General features: G+C 40.0%; 1 pseudogene; it reads left to right on the forward strand.

Moving 5' to 3' along the window:
- The first annotated feature begins 701 nt into the window (after positions 1 to 701).
- On the forward strand, positions 702 to 820 carry LOC148363822 (U2 spliceosomal RNA; annotated as a pseudogene).
- The last annotated feature ends 9,140 nt before the right edge of the window (positions 821 to 9,960 follow it).

A 9,960-nucleotide genomic window follows, 5' to 3' on the forward strand; every position in this document is an offset into this window, starting at 1 on the left:
TTGGGCTGACGTGCTAACCACTTAACCGCCCTGCTCGGTCTCATATGATTATTTTTATTTTATATTAAACAAATTAACACACTTTAGATCTCGCTGATAAAATATCACAGTCCACAATTCACGGATCCCTCCTGTGCTGTGTCTTTCAAGTAAAGCCTGGCAGAGCCCATCCATCTCAAGGCTATTTCTTTTAGGTAAGGGTTTGCTCCCCCACGTAAAACAGCTAACACTGGTTTCCATGAATGCAAGAAGCGGGGAAAGCCTCCTGATCTGACTCATACATCACCTTCATCATCTGGTCGTCGTCATTTAGATATTGTGTCGAAAGAGTCCTTTAAACTCTTGGGTGTGCCTATTTCTGACAATCTCTCCGTTTGCCAACACCAGAGCTATGGTTAGGAAGGCCCAGCAGTGACTCTGGTTCCTGAGCATTCTCGGGAAGAAACAACCTGGAATTCAAGCTTCTGATGTTCTTCTACAAAGCCCCAGTGGAAAGCATTCTGCTATTCAGCATCACCATTTGGTATCTTAGGAGCACTGCAGCAGACAGGAAAAAACAACCGTAATAATAGTCTGTGGTTTGCAAAAATTTGTGGTCTGTGCAGCCCTTTGAGGCTCTTTGAGATAAAGGGCGATACAAACATGACCTGGCCCCGGTAAATGAATGGTATGTTTCTACTCCTTCGTGTCACAGCCTCCTTATTCTTTACTATCGTACTGATAGTAGATTTTTGCATTCCGGAGATGGAATAAGAGCTTGCTCTGTCCACTCCACGCATCGGCCCGGTATTGCAGTACCTCCGGGAACGGTGCATTCGCAATGATCGCAACAAGGCTTTAGGGCTAGGACCTTAGCTTAGCCTTTTGGCTGAGAGTAAGTGTCCCGGCTCCTAGGCTTTGTAGCATATAATGAACTGACCGATAACGGATAATGGATAATGAATAACGAAGATAGATCAATAACCCTTAAAAACCCCAAAAACCCCCCCGGGGAAGAAACTTTCTCTGAGACGGTTTGTCCTTGTTTAAAAGGCCCTGTCGTGCCTACCACAGGGCAATAGGTCAAAAAGGTTGTAGGTGGCCAAGGAGAGAAAAGTCCTTTATAATATTGATGGCTCTGCTGCAGAATCGCAATATCTTCCAAACTGGTCATACAGATTTTTGTTCGGTGTTGGTGGTCACAAAATGTAAGCACTGCTGCAGACTCATGACAAATACTGCATGATGCAATGACAAGTCTTTGCCAGGTACAAGAACAAACCTCACAGATCGTTACAACTATTTTGAATTGGCCAGACATCTCACAAGATGTCTGCAGAAAAGTGAGTCATCTGGTTTCACTGCAGCGAGTGCCAGTGTTCCGATGCCTGATTTTCTACACAATTACAGCGCATAGCATAGTGTGTGCGCGGGGTAGGGCGGGGTATGTGTGCACGTCCGTGCGTCCTGGGGGGAGGATTATCGGCACGGACGAGGTGTTAAAGTCCAGCCGAGCACAAAGCAGAGTGGACGGAATTGTATCGGGCATGCGAATTCTGTCGGCCCTGCACGTATGTGTGAAAATGTGTTGCGACTCAGCAATGCAGATGATCGAGTAGTTTGGAGACTCAGCGAAAGTCGTTTTATGCCACCCTTATTATTCTTAATAAGCCAGTCACATACGCGGGTTAACCGCATTCTCCGCATATGGCGAGCTAGTTCCACGCATGACTAGCGGCGTCTGTGTTGTAAGGGTGTGTCTCTCTCGCAGGTGGTGAAACAACAAAGTTTAGATTACTATCCAAAACCAGCAACACTCCCTGCTGGATACACCCACACAGGTGTGAAGGGGTGTGTTTGTGAGTCCACTCATGTCACATCATGAGTCATACGGTATATGGACTGATTACGGCTTGATCCTGATGTGTTTCATTCACTGTTAAAAATCAACTTGTTAGCATTGAGTAAATAGGACCAACATGCAGGAATGCACCTGCTATTATCAATAGAATATACCAGTATATATCATTTGATGTGGCCCGGACAGAGAATGCCGAGAGAAGCACAAGAGACAAATAAGAGGCAGAGCATCTAACAATGACTTGCAGTCTTAAATATGTCCACTGGATGTCGCCAAACACCTGTCACAAGGCACCTACTGTAGCCCTATTTGGTCATGACCATTAATCAACCAGAGAACATTGATAAAACCTGTCATGTTATTTTACTTAAAATAAATGTCATGGTCTCATTGTTTTAGGCACAACAAAAACTACCAAAAAAAATAGCACATGTGTCTTTGCGGAAGTTTGAAGAAGCTTGAGCTCCTTTCTATAGGAGATATGAAATATAACAGTCAAGTTCCCATATTTAGGTAAACATTTTCCTGATAAATACACAAATAAAAAGCAGAAAGACTTTAAAATCATTAAATCAATCGCTAAAACTAGTTCTTTACAGTATTTTTGTCTCCATTCTGCATGATTTCAAACTGTAGTGGAAATCAATTCAATAGATTTTTTTGACAAACGCACGGTTGATAAATGTTAGTGAGGGTAAAAAATATTGGCGAAAAGCAACCCTTAATAATTGTTCTATAATCAAATTTTCAATCCATGAGTCATAATTTAATAGTGAGAATCCGAAAAGACCCCTATGCCTGCAGCAAAGTCACACAGTTTATGCGATTAATTTCCAATTCCCCATGAGAATGTTTATCTAACATGTGATCCCCGAGCTAAAATGAGTTTGATACCCCTGGCGTACGGTATCGAGATTCGGTATGCTGGGATCACCACATCAGACAGGAAAACCTCATGTCATTAACACACCCAAGAAAATCATCAGCTGCTCTCTACCCAGTCTGGAGGACATTGCTTACAACATTATTAAGGACGACTCTCACGTTGGTCTCAACCTCTTTGACTTGTTGCAATATGACAGACGATAAGGGGTCCGTAAAATCAAACACTAACTGGTTCGGGGACAGTTTCTTCCTACCATCACCCTCCTAAACAAGCACACAAAACTGTGAAAAAAATATATTGGCTAGGAAGAGAAGAATGTTTAGAAACGTTTTCTTATTTTTGCACAATACCGCTGCTAATGTTATTGTAAGATGTTCAAAATACAACATTTTTCTGAAGCACTTACAATTTAGGTCAGTCTACATTCACTACCTCTTAAATACTGACTAATAAACCTAGCACTGTTTTTGAAATGAAATGAAATGAAATGATCTGCATTTATATAGCGCTTTTCAAGTCAATGACTTCCCAAAGCGCTTTACATTGTGCTTCACATTTCCCAATAGCGGCCGTGATCTCTGCAGCCATGTAAGGTGCTAACCTGCTTATTGGGGGTATTGGGGGTTCAGTGTCTTACCCAAGGACACTTCGGCATGTAACACGGACAAGCCGGGATTCGAACTGGGATCCCTTAATCCTAAAACGATCGCTCTACCTCCTGAGCTACTGCCGCCCCAATTTAATCAGAATTGTTTTCTTTTATGTTTGGATTACATATTTATCCTGGTGTGTCACGTTGTTATTAATTACAATCAAGACCATTCTCATTTTAGTTGTAACTGTGTGCACACTGCAGAGCGATCATAACTGCATTTTTACAGCTTTCGTTTCGAGGTTTTCCATCCTGGCAATGCACTAAATATCCAGTCCAACCGGTCACGCTGTGCAAGAATGATTTAGTATGATTTAACGAATGTCTTTTACTTTAGTGGGATATATTGTGTCCCATTTTTGTCTAGTTGGAGTATTTAGGTAAGAACAGCATTAAAAAACAATTTTAGTTGAACGAGCTTTGCATGTATAAAACAATTCACCAAGGAGCTTAAATTTGCCCAGATTTGTAAAATAAGTGATGGTTAACACGGCCAATGCCATAATTTATATATTTTACATCTATATTTTAATAAATGTTCAGAAGCATTGAGTGCGAAAACCCCCCCAAAAAAAAAAAGATATTTGTTGGTTTTATTTGAGAAAACTATTATAAAGAGTTTGGTGCTGCTCATCAGTAAGTATCAAGCCTCTGGGAATTATTTCAGTATGATTGCAGGAGTGGCTTTGATCATCTCTTTGTCTGCACATCGAGGAGGCGCCGCTTCCTGCTTTTGTAGTGAGAGTGTGTAGGTGGCCCCCGAGTAGGCGTAGTGAAGCAGATTGGTAAGAGTAGCGAAGATATGGATAAGTACAGAGAGTTAACGCTTCAAAAACTTTCTAAAAAAGACAAAATCCCTTCGTCATCTTCGGGGCAGAGAGGGATGACGTTTTATGCACGTACATAGGAATGCAATCGCCCTGTTGACAGAAGGGGCGCTGAAAAGTTCTTGCAAAGTTCATTCATATGTTCTGTGTTCTTGGAATAAAATGTCATTTTGCAGGCAAAGAGCCCTTGTGTTTATGGAAAGCATTGTTTAGATATCGCACCAAAAAAGCACCAAAGTGAAAGTCCCGCTTAAAAGGCATCATTTCACGAAAAGACATTTTCGTCAGATGTTTTCTTGGAATGTTTTCTAATAAAAAGATGAATGTTGAAGTTTTGTTCTGATCTGTCCTATGCCTACATAGAAATGAATTTTCTGTAGGCCTTCAAAAATGAGTCAAATGAGTTGTTGAAAACAGGAGGAAAGGGACTAGGTAGGTGTGAAAAATGCCTGCTTTGGGTTTAGAAAACTTTTATGGTGCAATATACTGTAAACCCAAAGTACAATAAACGCACAAACCTTGTAACTGATACCATTGCCTTCTCGAAAATTTAAAAACAAGAAGATACAAAAAATTCTGAATAAAAAGGTGGCATCAGAGTCTATTGCAGCACTTTAATGCTTTTATTGTCTAAGGAGGGCATATTTACAAAATGTAAAATAGAATAAATATTAAATGTACGACGCATTGTAACATTTCTAGTGGTCGAAATTGATTAACAAATGTACTTGTAATGGTGAATGACTATTGTGAATTCAACACCCAATAAGGGTTTATTTACCATCAGTTACATTTTGGGATTGAGGACAATGTGTTTATTGTTAAGCCCATTCGATTTAACATTGGCTGCAACAACACAAAAGGTATTCATATTTCTGCACTTCCAATTTAAAATGTACTATTATGTTCCATTTGAGACCTACTTAAGCTAGTCTCATATGTCTATATGTCATAAAAGTACTTGCAAAAACTCCTCAGGAATTCCGAAAGAGGCAACAAATGCTAACAGTTGGTGAGTGCATCACCTCTGCAGTGATAAGTGCTGACTTTGTGAGGTTTCCTTTCACGTTTGCACAGCAAACATTCGGATTCACACGAAACAAACGTAAAACGCCACGGGGCATGTTGGGCTAAAGTTGACATTTGTCTGACACAGATGCAATTAGCATTGGCTGAGTGTAAAATCTTCTTTTGCAGGTCTTTGGCTTTATAACAGGGGTCTGGAACCTATAGCTCGTGAGCCAGATATGACTCTTTTCATGAGTACTGTATCTTATTTTCACGCCCATTAGGGGCAGATAAAAGTCACAGATTTTCTTTCTCCATTTGTAGGCTGCGCCCTATTAGGCAGTGCGCCATGTCTCTCATGCAGAGCAGCAAACTGAGACCTGGTCGATGGCCTTAGGGTTGAGCGCCCACTCTCGAAAATGGGAGGTCATAGGTTCAACCCTTGGCAGAGTTAAGCCTCACAACAAGTTTGGGTGAAATCCAAAGTTTTTGTATAATTGTTGAAATTTCCAAATATATGCGGGTTCTATGCGTCTCTTGCTTGATTGCCATCATATCCCGCTTGCGCAGAAGAGCACTCATCACTCATCACATGCAAAAAAACATTGTTAGCAGAAGCGCTCATGGAAGCTAACGCCGTAGCACATCTAGCAATTTGAAAGTTATTTTGCTACCGGGGGCTAAACAGTTGTCACACCAGAAGACCCTATTTTGGCTGTACGTTGTTAAGGAATCCTTTATATGAAAGCTCATTGAATAATGTATGTTCACTGTTGAGGACACTTTATGATAAAAAACCCACAGAACAAACTAAAACACCCATAAATGCCAGCCAAGCACACAGAGCAATTTGATTGGGTGAGTGGTTAGGGTGGGCGGATCTCTTAACACAAAGCATGCTTCCTTCAGTCTCGCACTTGTTCATTGAGCTGAAGGAAAATACATCAGTGAACTTTTCGTTTGCAGGATTTTTACGAAAAAATGAGGATCAAAATGAGCTTCAACAGTCTTAAGTAACCGTGGCAAGGAAACAAGTTTAATGTGGTGTATATGTTGATATCGGGCACTGGAATTATTATTATTTCATAAATTTGATTAAATCAACATCAAACTGTCTTTTTAAAATATAAATCTTACATCTAAAAATATTTCTGCGTTGTTTTTTTTCACAGCATCAGAACTGACGTCATGCCCAGTCGATCTGTGATAAGAGCAGCGGGCTGGGCAGAGGTTCTCACACTTAGCCTGTTCAGTTGTATCATGTCCAATCACAATTATACATTTACACGTGCTTAATTGTCTCAGGTCTTGTGGAATGAATTGTTGCAAGAGAGTAAGGAGGTGAAAAATAGAAACAAAGATCTTCTAACATTCTACAGCAATGTAAAGATTTTTCATTCTAATCCCAGTAGGCTTGAGACTCGGTTGGGAAGAGGACAAAAGGATGGAGAGTGTTGAAGGAGAGATTGACTGTTGGTGGCTTGAGGCTTCTCTGAGGTGGATGGCCTTTTCCTACCGGTTTTGCTGCGAGCTTGATCACGCTTGGCTGCTGACTTGGCAAGGTTCTCTGGCTGCTTTTTGAGCTGAGACTTGGTCAGGACCGGGCAGGATTTTGATACAGGTCTTCTTGTTAGGATATGCGCTCTTTCCTTGTTGCTGGCCAAATTCAGACTGCCCTTGCAAGGTGGGATGTGTACCAGCTTTGGGTTTCGGTCTCCTGGGAGGAGCAGACCCCCTGTGGTAGAGTTGTCACGTGGACATTTGATCCGAACATGCAGCCATAGCCCCGTCCCCAACCTCACAATCCGGGAGTATCAGTCAGATAACATATCTATGTGATTGACATAAGACACAGTATTCACTTCACATATTTGATATTGTTTGATCATTTTTCGACAATGCAGAACTAAATTTTGACCAAACGTTAAATACTCTACAGATTGATAGAAGTTATTTAGGGGAAGGTTGTCCACTAAGCCTTTACCTCAAACAGTCATTTATTACGTTTCAAATCTGATGTTTAATGCAACACGCCTGGGAGGCCTATTGCTACAGGTACATTATACAGGTGCTTTCATTTGTTAAATAAACGCTTGAGCCTGTAAGAAAGGGTTTGTTCTTTGGTTTCCATGTATTTAATTGTATAATAATTGTAACAACGTAATTGGAACATAAGCCCCATTTATATATATATATAAACACACACATTGTACAGACTGTATATTTTTTCGGGTGTCCCTGAACGTTATGCTCATATGCGACCATTGCATTCATGGTTTAAGAAGCAAATACTTTTTAATTAACCACTAAAAATTTACTCCAGGGAGCGAGAATAATAGTAGTGAATTTCAAAATGGACTTGCACTGTATTATTAGAAGTTAGGGAGAGAGGCTGTACATTTTGTGATGGTAGATATGTATTATAGTAGCGTTTGCAAGGATGACAAAAACGTCAGTACAGTAATTAAGTTACCCGTGAACATTGTTGTGCACAGCCAACATCAGTGAAAATCACTTCAACAGCTTACAGGACCTGCAATTAAGACATAATGTGCAAGTGAGGGAAACTGTGAAGTACTTGGCAACTGACAAAAGGAAAATTATCAGTGAGAATGTACAGCGCATGCAGCTAAAATTATGTACATTTTGTCCATTGGAATTACAAACAGAACTTTGTCTAAGAGGGCACATCGTATTTTTTTTAACAAATAAACGTGATTAAGTATGAGGAAGCCAAGCCTGCCAAACTGCACCTGAAAAGGAATGCCCACACCCACTCTACACATACTGTACTGTACTGCAATGGAAAAACTTCATTCTATAATCTTACTTTGATTCATTTTGGATGTTATAAACTTACAATGAGATCGTTTTGTGATAGTTTTAACATTGTTTTTCTTAGGAAAGGAAAATGCATTCCGTTTTGCTTGGGGAGATTGAGTCTTCCAGACATGGATGCATGCATGCACTGATTGAATGAAGACAATTCCGTACACACTGCAGCATTGTTTTTGTGTTGCATGGGAGTAAATATGAGAATAACAGATTGAAGTTTGCAGCTGCAGTCCTTTACCTTGAATGTAATGTACACTTAATGTAATTTCACACTTGATGACACATTAAGCAGATGCAGGGATGCAGATCAATTCAAACACGGCATGGAAGCTTGTGGCTTATTTAATCGAACACTATCATCCTTGCTTGACTTTATTATAGAGACATTTGCTCTGTCGATGATTGAGTATATCCTAAAATATGCTAATGTCATTATGTTTATATGTGACTGTCTATCTCTGTCAGTGAAGACGTTCTTGTTTGTGTCGCTTTTCTTGTTATCACCTGAGCGAAACATGTCACAAAGGGGAGTGACTTTAAGATATGCGGCAGACTTGCTCTTAGTGTTTGAGAACGAAGAGAAAGGCGTTATTTTTTCTATTTTTTCCCCTACTGTAATTTATGCAATCAATATAATTCACGTGTTCTCATTTTTCTCTCTTTAGATTACCTTATTCCTTCTTACAAACACAAAATTCTCTTTTTTTTATATATGCACTTTACTTCGTGTGCAGGGAAATTTGCCCAATATTGGTCTTTTTTCATGCAGTGTGCAAGTCTAGGGCAGAGAACACTTTAATTTTACAAACACGATTTTGGTATTTTAGAAATGAACACTTAAATTGAGCGCTGCTGTGCAAAAGAATGCAGTCTACTGCAGGCCAACAGAAGTAGCTCTCTTATTTTCCTTGAATCCAGCACTCACAGGGTGCAACATGGTCTACACAGAATACTCAAGTGCATGCATGATATCAGCGTGAAAACCATAAAAAAAGCATGATCTAGAATTGCAAATTATGAAAAAAGTTGATGTTTGTGAATAAGATAATTTATTGTCTAATACTATTTTTATGAATGGAAAATGTAACACACGTTCGCGCACCTAAGGGTCCTTCCACCTCCGCTTTGATTAAATGCACCAAAATTTTGGTCACATGCACTGAGAGCATTCAATGGAATTTACTCAAACGTATTTTTTATGCCAGGTGCTTGAATATGTTTGCAAAAAAATTGTTTGGTTTCACACTAAAGCCACACTGATAAACTCCCAAACGCATTAAACGTCACTCGTCTCCGATCAAAAAAGAGGCCTTGATAAAATGCAATTGGGCTTATATTCAAGGGGAAGACCAAAACTAGAGTTTTAACTTTCCGATGATGTTTTTGCTGAAAAACAAAGTAATTTCCAGTTAACAGAGTGATTCCTTTCCACATAGATGGATCTGTTGACAGTGGTCAGAAAAATCCATTGTATTTTGTGCAAACACAGAGTGAATTCAGAAAAAAACAATGCACTTATTTCAAACAGACCAAAATTAAAAGTGTATATCTGGGGGGTGAGTGACTGTCCAGCTAACACTATAATTAAAATAAGTACACTTTCTGATGTGAGACTTGAAAATGGATATGTATTTATGTAAAGTACTGAATGTATTTGTTCCCTTACATAACCCCTTCTGCCTCCCACCTCTTTCTCCTTTTTCTCTCAACCTTTCCCAGGTAGGGTGTGTCACAGTTTATCTTCTGACAATCCCTCCCTACCTGTTCTACAGGACCAGCCACTCCTGTTCTTCTGAGCCGGAGGCATGAAGGTAGGGAGGGACGGCGGTTGGCCAGTAAAAGTGAGAGGAGAGGTTGTCGTGATGAGGATCCTCCCCTATCAGTTCAGCTCAAGCATAAAAGCAAGCAGTCT

This window comes from Urocampus carinirostris, chromosome 6, assembly GCF_059441175.1.
Source record: "Urocampus carinirostris isolate Australia breed hairy pipefish chromosome 6, RoL_Ucar_1.0, whole genome shotgun sequence".
In the NCBI taxonomy this organism is placed as follows: Eukaryota; Metazoa; Chordata; class Actinopteri; order Syngnathiformes; family Syngnathidae; genus Urocampus; species Urocampus carinirostris.